This window comes from Perca fluviatilis, chromosome 18, assembly GCF_010015445.1.
Source record: "Perca fluviatilis chromosome 18, GENO_Pfluv_1.0, whole genome shotgun sequence".
NCBI lineage: Eukaryota > Metazoa > Chordata > Actinopteri > Perciformes > Percidae > Perca > Perca fluviatilis.
The window spans coordinates 34,646,871-34,665,987 of record NC_053129.1 but is presented as its reverse complement, the minus strand read 5'-3'; the positions used below and the strand labels follow the sequence as shown (position 1 = coordinate 34,665,987).

General features: G+C 39.3%; 1 pseudogene; it reads left to right on the top strand.

Annotated features, from left to right (window-relative positions):
• LOC120546457 overlaps positions 1-19,117 on the top strand; it is a 40,036-nt pseudogene that overhangs the window by 12,175 nt on the left and 8,744 nt on the right.

Sequence of the window (19,117 nt, the reverse complement as noted above, 5' to 3'; positions counted from 1 at the left end):
TTTAGTTACTCCGCTACATTCATCTGTTCCAGCTTTAGTTACTATTTACTTTAGTTACTCCACTACATTCATCTGTTACAGCTTTAGTTACTAGTTACTTTAGTTACTCTGCTACATTCATCTGTTCCAGCTTTAGTTACTAGTTACTTTAGTTACTCCGCTACATTCATCTGTTACAGCTTTAGTTACTAGTTACTTTAGTTACTCCACTACATTCATCTGTTACAGCTTTAGTTACTAGTTACTTTAGTTACTCCGCTACATTCATCTGTTCCAGCTTTAGTTACTAGTTACTGGTTATTAGTTATTGGTATTAAGATAATGTAATTAATAGTGTGTTTATTGGTATTAAGATAATGTAATTAATAGTGGGTTATTGTTATTAAGATGATGTAATTAATAGTGGGTTTATTGGTATTAAGATAATGTAATTAATAGTGGGTTTATTGGTATTAAGATAATGTAATTAATAGTGGGTTTATTGGTATTAAGATAATGTAATTAATAGTGTGTTTATTGGTATTAAGATAATGTAATTAATAGTGGGTTTATTGGTATTAAGATAATGTAATTAATAGTGGTTTTATTGTTATTAAGATAATGTAATTAATAGTGGGTTTATTGGTATTAAGATAATGTAATTAATAGTGGGTTTATTGGTATTAAGATAATGTAATTAATAGTGGGTTTATTGGCATTAAGATAATGTAATTAATAGTGGGTTTATTGGTATTAAGATAATGTAATTAATAGTGTGTTTATTGGCATTAAGATAATGTAATTAATAGTGGGTTTATTGGTATTAAGATAATGTAATTAATAGTGGGTTATTGTTATTAAGATGATGTAATTAATAGTGGGTTTATTGGTATTAAGATAATGTAATTAATAGTGGGTTTATTGGTATTAAGATAATGTAATTAATAGTGGGTTTATTGGTATTAAGATAATGTAATTAATAGTGGGTTTATTGGTATTAAGATAATGTAATTAATAGTGTGTTTATTGGTATTAAGATAATGTAATTAATAGTGTGTTTATTGGTATTAAGATAATGTAATTAATAGTGGGTTTATTGGTATTAAGATAATGTAATTAATAGTGGGTTTATTGGCATTAAGATAATGTAATTAATAGTGGGTTTATTGGTATTAAGATAATGTAATTAATAGTGGGTTTATTGGTATTAAGATAATGTAATTAATAGTGTGTTTATTGGTATTAAGATAATGTAATTAATAGTGTGTTTATTGGCATTAAGATAATGTAATTAATAGTGAGTTTATTGGCATTAAGATGATATCATTAATAGTGGGTTTATTGGTATTAAGATAATGTAATTAATAGTGTGTTTATTGGTATTAAGATAATGTAATTAATAGTGTGTTTATTGGTATTAAGATAATGTAATTAATAGTGAGTTTATTGGCATTAAGATAATGTCATTAATAGTGAGTTTATTGGCATTAAGATAATGTAATTAATAGTGTGTTTATTGGCATTAAGATAATGTCATTAATAGTGAGTTTATTGGCATTAAGATGATATCATTAATAGTGTGTTTATTGGTATTAAGATAATGTAATTAATAGTGTGTTTATTGGTATTAAGATAATGTAATTAATAGTGTGTTTATTGGTATTAAGATAATGTAATTAATAGTGAGTTTATTGGCATTAAGATAATGTAATTAATAGTGGGTTTATTGGTATTAAGATGATGTAATTAATAGTGTGTTTATTGGTATTAAGATAATGTAATTAATAGTGTGTTTATTGGTATTAAGATAATGTAATTAATAGTGGGTTTATTGGTATTTGCTGCAGAATGCTTAACCTATATGTCAAGATCAAAGTTGGCCTTTATATTAACTCAACAAATACAGTTCAGTCACAGCTGAGAATATGCCTGATTGTGTGTGTGTGAATAGAGGTGAATACATATATATTTAGTTAGTATATATTAGTTTGTGTTGCAGCGAAGTGCCCCCACTGCTAAAAAAAACTCCTAAAGGAAACACTGCGGACTACAAGTCACGCTGAGATGATGAGAGCATTAAACACACAACTGTATAACACTTTAACTACATTTCCCTGGTGATACTTACAGACTTTTACTAGAGCACATGTGTCAAACTCAAGGCCCGCGGGCCAAATCCGGCCCCTTGCAGATTTAGAGCCGGCCCGTACATCAATTTGGGTTCACAATACATTTTGGCCCGCCTAGTTGTGCGCCAAAACAAAAACACAGGAAAAGTGTTTTTTAAAATGCAATTACGTGTCATTCAAAGCAGACTTTGAGACTCAGAAATTCCCCCAGAAGCAGAGAGAGAGAGAGAGAGAGAGAGTTTTCATATTCAGGCTGGTTGTTGTTAAAAAGATTTATCATTGTTTTGCTCTATTTGCTAAATTCTACGATGGCTAAGGAACTCTTTTGATGACTTTTGTAGGGCTTCATGTCAACAAAAATGTGACAAAAAGCGTACAAAAATGTCGGAAAAAGCAACAAATTTACAGAAAAGGTGACAAATGTCTGAGAAAGCCACAAAAAAGTCTGAACAAAAACAAATAAACTGGCCCTTGGCGTGATTCTCTTTTTCCAGTGTGGCCCTTAGTGAAAATGAGTTTGACACCCCTGTACTAGAGTAACATTCTCACTGCAGGACTTTCATTGTGTAACAGAGTATTGTTACAGTGTGGTATTAGTACTATTACTGCAGTAAAGGATGTGAATACTTCGTGTGTGTGTGTGTGTGTGTGTGTGTGTGTGTGTGTGTGTGTGTGTGTGTGTGTGTGTGTGTGTGTGTTGTTGTGTGTGTCAGGAGTCAACGTACGGGACTCACATCCACGAGAAGCGAGAGGAGAGGGAGGCTCGGTTCTGTAACACGGTCCACGTACATCGTGAACCGGGAAGGTCGCTGTCTGATCCCCGTCTTCGCCCTGGGCCGAGCCCAGGAGCTGCTGCTGATCCTGGGTTAGACCAGCACACACCATACACAGACACCACATACACACACACACAGAGAGACACATACACACACACACAGACAACATACACACACCAAAGACACACACAGAGACACACACACACACACAGAGACACACACACACAACACACACACCACACACACACAGAAACACACACAAAGAACACACAGACACACACACACACACACAGCACACACACATACACACACACAGACACATACACACACACACACACACAGAGAACACACACACACACACAGAGACACACACACAGAGACACACAGACACATACAAACACACACACACACACACAGAAACACACACACAAAGAAACACACAGAGACACATACACACACACACAGACACATACACACACAGAGACACATACACACACACAGAGAGACACACACACACAGACACACACACACACAGACACACACAGAAAACACACTGGATCTGTGCATAAAGGATTGGTCAAGATTTAGTGTATTTCTTTTAATAAGCATGGTGTATGTGTGTGTCTCTGTTTGTGTCTCTGTTTGTGTCTCTCTGTTTGTGTGTGTGTTTGTGTGTGTATCTCTGTTTGTGTTTGTATCTCTGTGTGTGTGTGTGTGTGTGTATTGTGTGTGTGTATCTCTCTGTGTGTATGTGTGTATGTGTGTGTGTGTGTGTGTGTGTGTGTGTGTGTGTATCTCTGTGTGTGTGTTGGTATCTGTGTGTGTGTTGTATCTGTGTGTGTGTTGTCTCTATATATCTGTGTGTTGTGTATCTGTGTGTGTGTGTGTCTCTATATCTGTGTGTGTATATCTGTGTGTGTGTTTTGTGTGTTGTGTGTTTGTGTGTGTGTGTATGTGTGTGTCTCTATATCTGTTTGTGTGTATCTGTGTGTTTTTTATGTGTGTGTTTGTGTGTTTTGTGTATCTGTGTGTGTGTGTGTGTGTGTGTGTGTGTGTGTGTGTTTTTGTTTGTGTAGACGAGTACTGGCAGAACCACCCAGAGCTCCACGACATCCCCATCTACTACGCCTCGTCTCTGGCCAGGAAGTGCATGGCCGTGTACCAGACCTACATCAACGCCATGAACGACAAGATCCGCAAGGCCATCAACGTCAACAACCCCTTCGTCTTCAAGCACATCAGCAACCTCAAGGTCAGCGGCATTCTGGGAAAAACGCTCGGGAATGTTTGAAAAAAAATGACATATAAGCATCTTTTCCTATTCTATTTCGCCTGGAAGCAATATTTCTTTCTCCCACTATGGCCACGCCAAGACCTGCCCTTCAATAGCTTTCACACACTCCTATTGGCCAGGCATCCATGCTTACATGTACAGGTCCTATCCCCCTGACCAATCCCCAAACCTTAACCCTAACCACTCGAGACCCGCCCCTTTTAATATATCATTCACACACTACTATCATTCCTCATACGTTTTGAAAAAAACTGGAAAAGTTATGGAATTTGTGCAATGCAATGCAAATTCCAGGCCTGGAAAGGTTTTGGAAACATAAAAAGACCCAGAAAGTTTTGGGAAAAGTCATGGAATGTGTTTTTTACCACAGCATAATAACATGTCATTAATAAATGTATTTTCACGTGGTCTTAACCTCAGCGTTGTATTCGGGGAGAGATATTATGAATCAATCTATGAACCACAGACATTATCATTCATTTTATAGTTAAACCTCTGAGGGGAAACTTTAACACAGATTAGTATTCTTATTGTAGAATGTCGACTGACATTTTCAGGAACACATAGTCATGGAAATTTACCAAAAAGTCATGGAAAAGTCATGGAAAAGTCAAGAAAAAGTTATGCGAAAAGTGATGAAAAAGTCATTGAAATTTGCCAAAAAGTTACGTGAAAAGTGATGGAAAAGTGATGGAAAAGTCATGCGAAAAGTAATGGAAAAGTCATGCGAAAAGTCATGCGAAAAGTCATGAAAAAGTAATTGAAAAGTCATGCGAAAGTCATGCGAAAGTCATGCGAAAGTCATGCGAAAAGTCATGGAAAAGTCATGCGAAAAGTCATGCGAAAAGTTATGGAAAAGTCAAGCTAAAAGTCATGCGAAAAGTCAAGGAAAAGTCATGCGAAAAAGTCATGGAAAAGTCATGAAAAAGTAATTGAAAAGTCATGGGAAAGTCATGCGAAAAGTCATGAAAAAGTAATTGAAAAGTCATGGGAAAGTCATGCGAAAAGTCATGCGAAAAGTCATGGAAAAGTCATGAAAAAGTAATTGAAAAGTCATGCGAAAGTCAAGCTAAAAGTCATGCTAAAAGTCATGGAAAAGTCAAGAAAAAGTTATGCGAAAAGTGATGAAAAAGTCATTGAAATTTGCCAAAAAGTTATGTGAAAAGTGATGAAAAAGTCATGGAAAAGTCATGCGAAAAGTAATGGAAAAGTCATGCGAAAAGTAATGGAAAAGTCATGCGAAAAGTAATGGAAAAGTCATGCGAAAAGTCATGAAAAAGTAATTGAAAAGTCATGCGAAAGTCATGCGAAAGTCATGCGAAAAGTCATGGAAAAGTCATGCGAAAGTTATGAAAAGTCATGGAAAAGTCATGCGAAAAGTTATGGAAAAAGTCAAGCTAAAAGTCATGCGAAAAGTCATGAAAAAGTCATGCGAAAAGTCATGGAAAAGTCAAGCTAAAAGTCAAGCTAAAAGTCATGCGAAAAGTCATGGAAAAGTCATGCGGAAAAGTCATGGAAAAGTTATGGAAAAGTCATGGAAAAGTCATGCGAAAAAGTCATGGAAAAGTGATGAAAAAGTTATGGAAAAAGTCATGGAAAAGTCAAGCTGAAAGTCATGGGAAAAGTCATGAAAAAGTCATGCGAAAAGTTATGCGAAAAGTCATGAAAAAGTCATGCGAAAAGTCATGAAAAAGTCATGGAAAAGTCAAGCTAAAAGTCATCATGCGAAAAGTCATGCGAAAAAGTTATGAAAAGTCATGAAAAAGTTACGGAAAAGTCAAGAAAAAGTTATGCGAAAAGATATGGAAAAGTCATGCGAAAAGTCATGAAAAAGTCATGAAAAAGTCAAGCTAAAAGTCATGCGAAAAGTCATGGAAAAGTCAAGCTAAAAGTCATGAAAAAGTCAAGCTAAAAGTCATGTAAAAGTCATGGAAAAGTCAAGCTAAAAGTCATGGAAAAGTCAAGCTAAAAGTCATCCGAAAAGTTAAGCTAAAAGTCATGCGAAAAGTCATGGAAAAGTCAAGCTAAAAGTCATGAAAAAGTCAAGCTAAAAGTCATGGAAAAGTCAAGCTAAAAGTCATGAAAAAGTCATGAAAAAGTCAAGCTAAAAGTCATGGAAAAGTCAAGTTAAAAATCATGGAAAAGTCAAGCTAAAAGTCATGCGAAAAGTCATGCGAAAAGTCATGGAAAAGTCATGGAAAAGTCATGGAAAAAGTCATGGAAAAAGTCATGGAAAAGTCATGGAAAAGTCATGGAAAAGTCAAGCTAAAAGTCATGCGAAAAAGTCATGCGAAAAGTCATGAAAAAGTCATGGAAAAGTCATGAAAAAGTCATGGAAAAGTCATGGAAAAGTCATGGAAAAAGTCATGGAAAAGTTAAGAAAAAGTCATGGAAAAGTTATGGAAAAAGTTATGGAAAAAGTCAAGCTAAAAGTCATGGGAAAAGTCATGGAAAAGTCAAGCTAAAAGTCATGCGAAAAAGTCATGCGAAAAATCATGTGAAAAGTCATGAAAAAGTCATGAAAAAGTTATGGAAAAGTCATGGAAAAGGTTATGGAAAAGTCATGGAAAAGTTATGAAAAAGTTATGAAAAAGTCATGGAAAAGTCAAGCTAAAAGTCATGGGAAAAGTCATGAAAAAGTCATGAAAAAGTCATCGAAAAATCATGTGAAAAAGTCGGTAAAGAAAAAGTCATCGGAAAAGTCATGAAAAGTCATGAAAGTCATGGAAAAGTCATAGAAAAGTTGGAAAAGTCACTTAAAAAGTCATGAAAAGTCAAGCTAAAAGTCATCGAAAAGTCATGGAAAAGTCAAAAGCTAAAAGTCATGAAAAATCAAGCTAAAAAGAAGTCATGGAAAAAGTCATGGAAAAGTCAGAGCTAAAAGTCATGAAAAAGTCACGCTAAAAAGTCATGTAAAGATCATGGAAAAGTCAAGCTAAAAGTCATGGAAAAGTCAAGCTAAAAGTCATCGAAAAGTCAAGCTAAAGTCATCACGAAAAGTCATGGAAAGTCAATAAAAGTCGCTTAGAAAAAGTCGGGCTAAAAGTCATGGAAAAGTCAAACTAAAAGTCTGAAAAAGTCAAGCTAAAAGTCACGGAAAAGTCAGAATTAAAATCATGGAAAGTCGCTAAAAGTCATGCGAAAGTCATGGAAAAGTGATGAAAAGTCACGGAAAGTCATGGAAAAGTCGCTAAGTCATGGAAAGTCGAAAAGCGTAAAGTCATGCGAAAAGTCATGAAAAAGTCATGAAAAGTCATGGAAAAGTCATGGAAAAGTCACTAAAGAAAAGTTATAAAAATCGCCGGAAGTTATAGAATAGCAGAAAAAGTTATAGAAAAATTATAAAAGTCAAACTAAAAGTCAAACTAAAGTCGCAAGAAAAGTCAACGCTAAAGTCATCGAAAAATCGTAGTGAAAAGTCATAAAAAGTCATGGAAACGCCGATTATGTTAAGAAAAGTCGCCAGAAAAGTTATGAAAAGTTATGGAAAAGTCATGGAAAAGTTATGAAAAGTTATAAAAAGTTATGGAAAGTCATGGAAAAGTCAAGCTAAAAGTCATGGAAAAGTCACCTCAAAAGATTAAGCTAAAGTCAAGCTAAAAGTCATGCGAAAGATCATCACGAAAATCATGGAAAGTCATGGAAAAAGTCATGGAAAGTCGCTTGGAAAAGTTATGAAAAGTTATGGGAAGTGCCGAAAAAGTCATGGAAAGTCATGAAAGTCCTTAGAAAAGTCATGGAAAAGTTATGGAAAAGTTGAAAGTCAACTAAAAGTCAACGTTAAAAGTCATGGGAAAGTCAAACTTCAAAGTCATGCGAAAGAGTCATCACGAAAATCATGTGAAAGTCGTAAAAATCATGAAAGTAATTGAAAAGTCATCACGAAAGTCATACGTAAATATCACGAAAGTTATGAAGTCATGGAAAGTCATCGAAAAGTTATGGAAAAGTCAAGCTAAAAGTCATGCGAAAAGATCATAAAGTCATGACGAAAAGTCATGGAAAAGTCAAGCTAAAAGTCAGCTAAAGTTCATGCGAAAAAGTCATGGAAGTCATGCGGAAAAGTCATGGAAAAGTTATGGAAAAGTCATGGAAAAGTCATGCGAAAAGTCATGGAAAAGTGATAAAGTTATGGAAAAAGTCATGAAGTCAAGCTGAAGTCCGGGAAAAGTCATGAAAAGTCATGCGAAAAGTTATCACAAAAGTCATGAAAAAGTCATGCGAAAAAGTCATGAAAAAATCATAGAAAAGTCAAGCTAAAGGGGTCACACGAAAAGTCTGCTTGAAAAGTCATCAAAAAAGTTATGAAAGATCAGAAAGTTACGAAAAGTCAAGAAAAGTTATGCGAAAAAATATGGAAATCATCTGAAATCATGAAAAATCAAAAAAAGTTGTAATATCGCAAAAGTCATGGAAAATCAACTAAAAGTCATGAAAAAAAGTCACTAAAAGTCTAGAAAGTCTGAAAAGTCAGAGCTAAAAGAGTCATGGAAAAGTCAGGCTAAAGTCATCGAAAGTCCAATAAAAGTCATGCCAAAGTCGAACAGGAAAAGTCATGCGAAGAAAAAGTCATGAAAAGTCAAACTAAAAGTGTGGAAAAGTCAGAAGCTAAAAGTCATGAAAAAAGTCATGAAAAGTCAAATAAAGTCGGAAAAGTCAAGTTAAAATCATAAAGTCAATGTCTGCGAAAATCATAGAAGTCTAAAATGATGAAAAGTCATGGAAAAGTCATGGAAAAGAGTCATGGAAAAGTCATGAAAGTTAAAAGTCAGCTAAAAGTCGTAAAGTCATAAAATTGAAGTTAAAGTCATAAAAGTCATTAAATCATAAGTATGAAAAGTTATGAAAGTCATGGAAAATTAGAATTAAATTATGGAAAAAGTCGCTAAACATGGAAAATCATGAAAGTCCTAAGTCATAACGAAAAAGTCATGAGGAAAGTCATCAAAAATCATGTGAAAAGACTGGAAAAGATCATGGAAAGTCATGGAAAAGTTATGAAAAGTCAAGGAAAAGTTATGCGAAAAGATATGGAATATGCGAAAAGTTTAGAAAAAGTCATTTAAAGTCCAACTAAAGTCATGCGAAAAGTCATAGAAAGTCATGCTAAAAGTCATTCCGAAAAGTCATAAAAGTCAAGCTAAAAGTCATGAAAGTAAGCTAAAAGTCATGGATCAAGCTAAAAAGTCATGGAAAAGTCAATAATCATCGGAGAGATCAAAGCCGTCAAAAGTCATGCGAAATCATGGAAAAGTCAATCAAAAGTCATGAAAAGTCCTAAACATGAAAATTAAAATTGAAAAATCATAAAATCAAGCTAAAAGTCTCGGAAAAAGTCAAGTTAAATCATGAAAAGTCAGCTAAAGTCATCAAAAGTCATGCAAAAGTGATGAAAAAGTCATGGAAAAGTCATGGAAAAGTCATGGAAAAGATCAAAGCTAAAAGATCATCCATCACAAGTCATGGAAGTCATAAAGTCAAGCAAAAATCATGGAAAAGTTATGGAAAGTCATGGAAAGTTATGAAAGTCATAAAGTTATAAAATTATAAAAGTCAAAATCCTCAAATCAAGTAATCATGAAAAGTCGAATAAAAAATCATGCAAAAGTCATCATGAGAAAAGTCATAAAAAAGCCCGAAAAGTCATGGAAAAGTTATGGTCATCGTTATCATTCTATAATAAATCATGGTTCACGATATCAAGCTATGAAGTCAAGTCAACTAAAGCATCTTCGAGTATACGCACCCTACCCAAGACCACCAAAACAACAAAAGTCTCGGAAGTCCGATAAAAGTCAAAGCTAAAAGTGGAAGAGTCAAAGAAAAGTCTAGCGAATCATCACAAATTAAAAGCATGAAAAGTCATTAAAAGTTGAAAAAGTCATGGAAAAGTAAAGCGAAAAAGCTAAAAGCTGCGAAAAGGAAAATAAAAGATGAAAGAGTCATGAAAAGAGTAAAAATGGTCAACCGGTACAGCGAAAAGTGTAAATCCGTGATGGGCTAAAGCATGAAAATCTCAAAGTCGAAAAGTCTAAAAGCATGGAAAAGTCATGCGAAAAGATCATGAAAAAGATCAAAAGCAAAGTCATGGAAAGTCAAACAAAGTCGAAAAAGAGTCAAGAAAAGATCAAGTAAAAGAATCATAAAAGTCAAAGTTCCGTCATGGAAAGATCAAGCTAAAAGTCTCACCGAAAAGTCATGCAGAAGTCATAAAAAAAGTCATGGAAAAGCCAGAAATCATGGAAAAGTCATGCAAAATCAATAAAGTCATCTCTGCAAAAAGTCATGGAAATCATAAAAAGATCATAAAAATCATGCGGAAAAGTCATCGAAAATCATGGAGTTATAAAAGTCATAAGTTATAAAGTTATAGAAGATCAACTAAAGTCATGGAAAGTCATAAAATCAAAAGTCAGGAAAGATGGCACTGTGAAAAGTCATAAGCATAAAGTATAGAGAAAGGAAAAATCAGAAAAGGTTGAGAGAAATCGTAGAAAGTAAAAGCGGAAAAGTCATAAAAAGTCATAGTGTGAAAGTCATGGAAAAGTCATGGAAAGATCATAGAAGATTAATGGAAAAGTCAAAAAAGCGTTACTAAACCGGAAAAGAAGTCATGCTAAGTCACGAAAAGTCGCAAAAAGATCTTCAAAAGTCATCGCGAAAGATCATAAAAGTCAAGCTAAAGATCATGGCGAAAGATCATAAAGATCAAAGCTAAAGTCATAAAGAGTCAAACTAAAATCGTCATGAAAAGTCGCAGAAGCTTCAAAAGTCATAAACCGAAAAGTCATGCGAAAAAGTCAAGCTTAAAGTCATGACGAAAAGATCCCAAAGAGTCCAGCTAAAAGATCATGAAAAAGCAGGCTTAAAGATCGCCGATCAAAACTAAAAGTCATGAAAAAGTCATGAAAAAGTCAAGCTAAAAGTCATGGAAAAGTCAAGTTAAAAATCATGGAAAAGTCAAGCTAAAAGTCATGCGAAAAGTCATGGAAAAGTGATGAAAAAGTCATGGAAAAAGTCATGGAAAAGTCATGGAAAAGTCAAGCTAAAAGTCATGCGAAAAAGTCATGCGAAAAGTCATGAAAAAGTCATGGAAAAGTCATGGAAAAGTCATGGAAAAGTCATGGAAAAGTTATGGAAAAGTTATGGAAAAGTTATGAAAAAGTCATGGAAAAGTTATGGAAAAAGTTATGGAAAAAGTCAAGCTAAAAGTCAAGCTAAAAGTCAAGCTAAAAGTCATGGGAAAAAGTCAAGCTAAAAGTCATGCGAAAAAGTCATGCGAAAAATCATGTGAAAAGTCATGAAAAAGTCATGAAAAAGTCATGGAAAAGTCATGGAAAAGTTATGGAAAAGTTATGGAAAAGTCATGGAAAAGTTATGGAAAAGTCATGGAAAAGTTATGAAAAAGTTATGAAAAAGTTATGAAAAGTCATGGAAAAGTCAAGCTAAAAGTCATGGGAAAAGTCATGAAAAAGTCAAGCTAAAAGTCATGCGAAAAATCATGTGAAAAGTCATGGAAAAGTCATGGAAAAGTCATGGAAAAGTTATGAAAAAGTTATGAAAAAGTTATGAAAAAGTCATGCGAAAAGTCATGAAAAAGTCATGGAAAAGTCATGGAAAAGTCATGGAAAAGTCATGGAAAAGTTATGGAAAAGTCATGGAAAAGTTATGAAAAAGTCATGGAAAAGTTATGGAAAAAGTTATGGAAAAAGTCAAGCTAAAAGTCAAGCTAAAAGTCAAGCTAAAAGTCATGGGAAAAAGTCAAGCTAAAAGTCATGCGAAAAAGTCATGCGAAAAATCATGTGAAAAGTCATGAAAAAGTCATGAAAAAGTCATGGAAAAGTCATGGAAAAGTTATGGAAAAGTTATGGAAAAGTCATGGAAAAGTTATGGAAAAGTCATGGAAAAGTTATGAAAAAGTTATGGAAAAGTCATGGAAAAGTTATGAAAAAGTTATGAAAAAGTTATGAAAAAGTCATGGAAAAGTCAAGCTAAAAGTCATGGGAAAAGTCATGAAAAAGTCAAGCTAAAAGTCATGCGAAAAATCATGTGAAAAGTCATGGAAAAGTCATGGAAAAGTCATGGAAAAGTCATGGAAAAGTCATGGAAAAGTTATGAAAAAGTCATGGAAAAGTCATGGAAAAGTCATGGAAAAGTCATGGAAAAGTCATGAAAAAGTTATGAAAAAGTCATGGAAAAGTCATGGAAAAGTCATGGAAAAGTACTGGTTAAAATGCTTATGAACCCTGAAGTACGTGGTGTCACGGGGCTGTTTTCTCTTCCAGAGCATGGACCACTTTGACGACATCGGCCCCAGCGTGGTCATGGCGTCTCCCGGTATGATGCAGAGCGGTCTGTCCAGAGAGCTGTTTGAGAGCTGGTGCACCGACAAGAGGAACGGCGTCATCATCGCCGGGTACTGCGTGGAGGGAACGCTCGCCAAGGTGGGTTTTTAATTGAAGGGTATCAGAGCCAGACCCACATAACCAGGGTATCAGAGTCAGACCCACGTAACCAGGGTATCAGAGCCAGACCCACATAACCAGGGTATCAGAGCCAGACCCACATAACCAGGGTATCAGAGCCAGACCCACATAACCAGGGTATCAGAGCCAGACCCACATAACCAGGGTATCAGAGCCAGACCCACATAACCAGGGTATCAGAGCCAGACCCACATAACCAGGGTATCAGAGTCAGACCCACGTAACCAGGGTATCAGAGCCAGACCCACATAACCAGGGTATCAGAGCCAGACCCACATAGCCAGGGTATCAGAGCCAGACCCACGTAACCAGGGTATCAGAGCCAGACCCACGTAACCAGGGTATCAGAGCCAGACCCGTAACCCAGGGTATCAGAGCCAGACCCGTAACCAGGGTATCAGAGCGAGACCCATGTAACCAGGGTATCCGAGCCAGACCCACATAACCAGGGTATCAGAGCCAGACCCATGTAACGAGGGTATCAGAGCCAGACCTATGTAACGAGGGTATCAGAGCCAGACCTACATAACCAGGGTATCAGAGCCAGACCCACATAACCAGGGTATCAGAGCCAGACCCACGTAACCAGGGTATCAGAGCCAGACCCACGTAACCAGGGTATCAGAGCCAGACCCACATAACCAGGGTATCAGAGCCAGACCCATGTAACCAGGATATCAGAGCCAGACCTACATAACCAGGGTATCAGAGCCAGACCCACATAACCAGGGTATCAGAGCCAGACCCACATAACCAGGGTATCAGAGCCAGACCCACGTAACCAGGGTATCAGAGCCAGACCTACATAACCAGGGTATCAGAGCCAGACCCACATAACCAGGGTATCAGAGCCAGACCCACGTAACCAGGGTATCCGAGCCAGACCCACATAACCAGGGTATCAGAGCCAGACCCATGTAACCAGGGTATCAGAGCCAGACCCACGTAACCAGGGTATCAGAGCCAGACCCACATAACCAGGGTATCAGAGCCAGACCCACATAACCAGGGTATCAGAGCCAGACCCACATAACCAGGGTATCAGAGCCAGACCCACATAACCAGGGTATCAGAGCCAGACCCATGTAACCAGGATATCAGAGCCAGACCTACATAACCAGGGTATCAGAGCCAGACCCACATAACCAGGGTATCAGAGCCAGACCCATGTAACCAGGGTATCCGAGCCAGACCCACATAACCAGGGTATCAGAGCCAGACCCATGTAACCAGGGTATCAGAGCCAGACCCAGTAACAGGGTACAGCAGACCCACAAACCAGGGGTATCAGAGCCAGACCCACATAACCAGGGTATCAGAGCCAGACCCACATAACCAGGGTATCAGAGCCAGACCCACGTAACCAGGGTATCAGAGCCAGACCCACGTAACCAGGGTATCAGAGCCAGACCCACGTAACCAGGGTATCAGAGCCAGACCCACGTAACCAGGGTATCAGAGCCAGACCCACGTAACCAGGGTATCAGAGCCAGACCCACGTAACCAGGGTATCAGAGCCAGACCTACATAACCAGGGTATCAGAGCCAGACCCATGTAACCAGGGTATCAGAGCCAGACCTACATAACCAGGGTATCAGAGCCAGACCCACGTAACCAGGGTATCAGAGCCAGACCCATGTAACCAGGGTATCAGAGCCAGACCCACATAACCAGGGTATCAGAGCCAGACCCACATAACCAGGGTATCAGAGCCAGACCCACGTAACCAGGATATCAGAGCCAGACCTACATAACCAGGGTATCAGAGCCAGACCCATGTAACCAGGGTATCAGAGCCAGACCCACATAACCAGGGTATCAGAGCCAGACCCATGTAACCAGGGTATCAGAGCCAGACCCATGTAACCAGGATATCAGAGCCAGACCCATGTAACCAGGGTATCAGAGCCAGACCCACATAACCAGGGTATCAGAGCCAGACCCATGTAACCAGGGTATCCGAGCCAGACCCACATAACCAGGGTATCAGAGCCAGACCCATGTAACCAGGGTATCAGAGCCAGACCCATGTAACGAGGGTATCAGAGCCAGACCCACATAACCAGGGTATCAGAGCCAGACCCACATAACCAGGGTATCAGAGCCAGACCCACATAACCAGGGTATCAGAGCCAGACCCACATAACCAGGGTATCAGAGCCAGACCCACATAACCAGGGTATCAGAGCCAGACCCACATAACCAGGGTATCAGAGCCAGACCCACGTAACCAGGGTATCAGAGCCAGACCCACGTAACCAGGGTATCAGAGCCAGACCCACGTAACCAGGATATCAGAGCCAGACCTACATAACCAGGGTATCAGAGCCAGACCCATGTAACCAGGGTATCAGAGCCAGACCCACGTAACCAGGGTATCAGAGCCAGACCCACGTAACCAGGATATCAGAGCCAGACCTACATAACCAGGGTATCAGAGCCAGACCCACATAACCAGAGGTGTATAGTCCAGGTGCCAGGAAGTAGAAATCCTGTCCAGCAGCTGTCCCAACCATCACTAAACCAGCTCCTCTACCAGGTAGATGAGCTCGTTAGTGAAAACACCTGTTCTAGATGTAGAGGCAGATCCAAAAACATGGCAGGATTTTTACTTTCTGGCACCTGGACTATACACCTCTGCACATAACCAGGGTATCAGAGCCAGACCCATGTAACCAGGGTATCAGAGCCAGACCTACATAACCAGGGTATCCGAGCCAGACCCATGTAACCAGGGTTTCCCCCTACCTTTATAAGACTTTATAAGAAATACATTCACCTAAGTCTTCCATAACGCAAAGTAAACCACTGGCATCTGTTGAAATGCGATCAATAACAACACACATACACATATACACACACACACACACACACACACACACACACACACACACAGACAGACACACACACACACACACACACAAGGTTACTTTACTGCCTAATAACTTAATACGATCATTAACAACCAGTTTAATGTTTACATTAACATCTGAGTTAGTTTAAAGTACCGTTTACTCATCCATCCATTGTAAGGCCGGCTAACACTGGCACATTACCGGTATTGTGCGCTGTTGTAATGAGGTGTGTGTGTGTGTGTGTGTGTGTGTGTGTGTGTGTGTGTGTGTGTGTGTGTGTGTGTGTGTGTGTGTGTGTGTTTGTGTGTGTTTGTGTGTGTTTGTGTGTGTTTGTGTTTTTGTGTCAGCACATCATGACGGAGCCCGATGAGATCGCCACCATGTCGGGTCAGAAGCTTCCTCTCAAGATGTCTGTGGACTACATCTCCTTCTCGGCTCACACAGACTACCAGCAGACCAGCGAGTTCATCCGGGCGCTCAAACCTCCCCACGTGGTAAACACACACACACACACACACACACACACACACACACACACACACACAGTATTGGTATCGGTCTCCTAATACTGTATCTGAAGTCTCTTTTATATTGACCTTAGTGGTCCCCTAATACTGTATCTGAAGTCTCTTTTATATAGACCTTAGTGGTCCCCTAATACTGTATCTGAAGTCTCTTTTATATAGACCTTAGTGGTCCCCTAATACTGTATCTGAAGTCTCTTTTATATAGACCTTAGTGGTCCCCTAATACTGTATCTGAAGTCTCTTTTATATAGACCTTAGTGGTCCCCTAATACTGTATCTGAAGTCTCTTTCCCGAAATTCAGCCTTGGTGCAGAATTACAGACACTAGAGCCAGCCCACAATGAGCTTTCCTTAGAATGTGCCATATGAAGGCTGGGGGAACTCACGTTAATGTTAAAAAACCTCAAAGTGAAATTGTCATGCCATGGGACCTTTTTAAAGCAGGGTTGTCAAACACGGCTCGTGGGCCAGAAACAGCTCGCCAAAGGGTGCAATCAGGCCCACTGGATGACTTTGCAAAAGTGTGAAAATTGAAGAAAAGTAATACATGCATCCAACAGTTCAATATTGACTGAAATAATCGTAATTATATTTTCTTTCCGTAATCGAGCAGACCTAGTACATCACTCTACTGTATTGCAGCCTTTAAAACCAGGAAAAGACACTTAAGTCATATCACAATGTTACGATATCCAAAATCTAAGACGATATGTAGTCTCATATCACGATATATATATATATATATATATATTGCCCAGCTCTACTTCAAGCTGACAAGAAACTCTATGGTAGATACAAACTTAAAAACGTCAATAATATAAAATACAAACAGAGCGATCATAAAAACACTGGAGGGATGAAACGACATAACTGTGTGTGTGTGTGTGTGTGTGTGTGTGTGTGTGTGTGTGTGTGTGTGTGTGTGTGTGTCCAGATTCTGGTCCACGGCGAGCAGAACGAGATGGCCCGTCTGAAAGCGGCGCTGATCCGCGAGTACGAAGACAACGACGAGGTCGACATCGAGGTCCACAACCCCCGAAACACAGAGGCAGTCACGCTCAACTTCAGAGGAGAGAAACTGGCCAAGGTCTGTCTCAGTACACACACACATAGAGACACACACACACACACATAGAGAGAGACACACACACACATAGAGAGAGACACACACACACATAGAGACACACACACACACATAGAGACAGACACACACACACAGAGAGACAGACACACACACACATAGAGACACACACACACACAGAGAGACACACACACACACATAGAGACACACACACACACAATAGAGACAGACACACACACTCTCACACACACATAGAGAGAGACACACACACACATAGACACACACACACACATAGAGACAGACACACACACACACACACACACATAGAGAGAACACACACACACACAGAGACACACACACACATAGAGAGAGACACACACACACACAGAGACACACACACACAGAGACACACATAGACACACACACATAGACACACCCACAGAGACACACATAGACACACACACACACATAGAGACACACACACAGAGAGAGACACACACATATACACACACAGAGAGAGACACACATAGACACACATAGACACACACACACAGAGAGAGACACACATAGACACACATAGACACACACACATAGACACACACACACAGAGAGACACACATAGACACACACACATAGACACACACACACAGAGAGACACACATAGACACACATAGACACACACACACACACAGAGAGACACACATAGACACACACACATAGATACACACACAGGCACACACACACACAGACAGACAGACAGACAGACAGACTCACACACACATTTACAGGTAGTTACTCCTACACACACACACTCACTCACTCACTCACTCACTCACTCACTCACTCACTCACTCACTCACACTCAGACACACACACACAGACTGACACACAGATACACACTCAGACGCACACACACACACACACACACATTTACAGGTAGTTACTCCTACACAAACACACACACACACACACATCACTCACTCACTCACTCACTCACTCACTCACTCACTCACTCACACTCAGACACACACACACAGACTGACACACAGATACACACTCAGACGCACACACACACACACACATTTACAGGTAGTTACTCCTACACATGCACACACAGACACACTCAGACAGACACACTGAGACACACACACTCACTCACTCTCAGACAGACAGACAGACACACACACACACACACACACACTCACTCACTCTCAGACAGACTGACAGACACACACACACACACACACACACTCTCACTCACTCTCAGACAGACTGACAGACACACACACACACACACACACACTCACTCACTCTCAGACAGACTGACAGACACACACACACACACACACACACACACTCACTCACTCTCTCTCAGACAGACAGACTGACAGACACACACAACACACACACACTCACTCACTCTCAGACAGACTGACAGACACACACTCAGACGCACACAGCGAGATGATTAGACATATGTGTGGTACTGTATACCTCGCCCATGTTATTTCATTCTATATATATTCTATATATTCTATTTCATTTACACGATCCTTCCATCTTGAGTTAATCAAGTTATCTTCTTCCAGTAGTTGTGAGTGCTTGTGACCGCTGTTAACTCCCAGCATGCTTTGCTGCAGGTGATGGGCTCCCTGACCGACAGGAAGTGCGTTCAGGGTCAGAGGGTCTCGGGGATCCTCGTCAAGAGGAACTTCAACTATCACATCGTGACGCCCTCCGACCTCTCCAGTCAGTAACTCACACACACACACAGAGATACACACACACACTCAGACTCAGATACACACACACACACACAAACAAACACACACACACACCACCACACACACACCACCCCCCACACTCAGACTAGTACACACGAACAACACACCCACATCAGACTCAGATACACACACACACACCACACCACACACACACCACACACTCAGCTCAACACACACACACACACACACACACACACACACACAC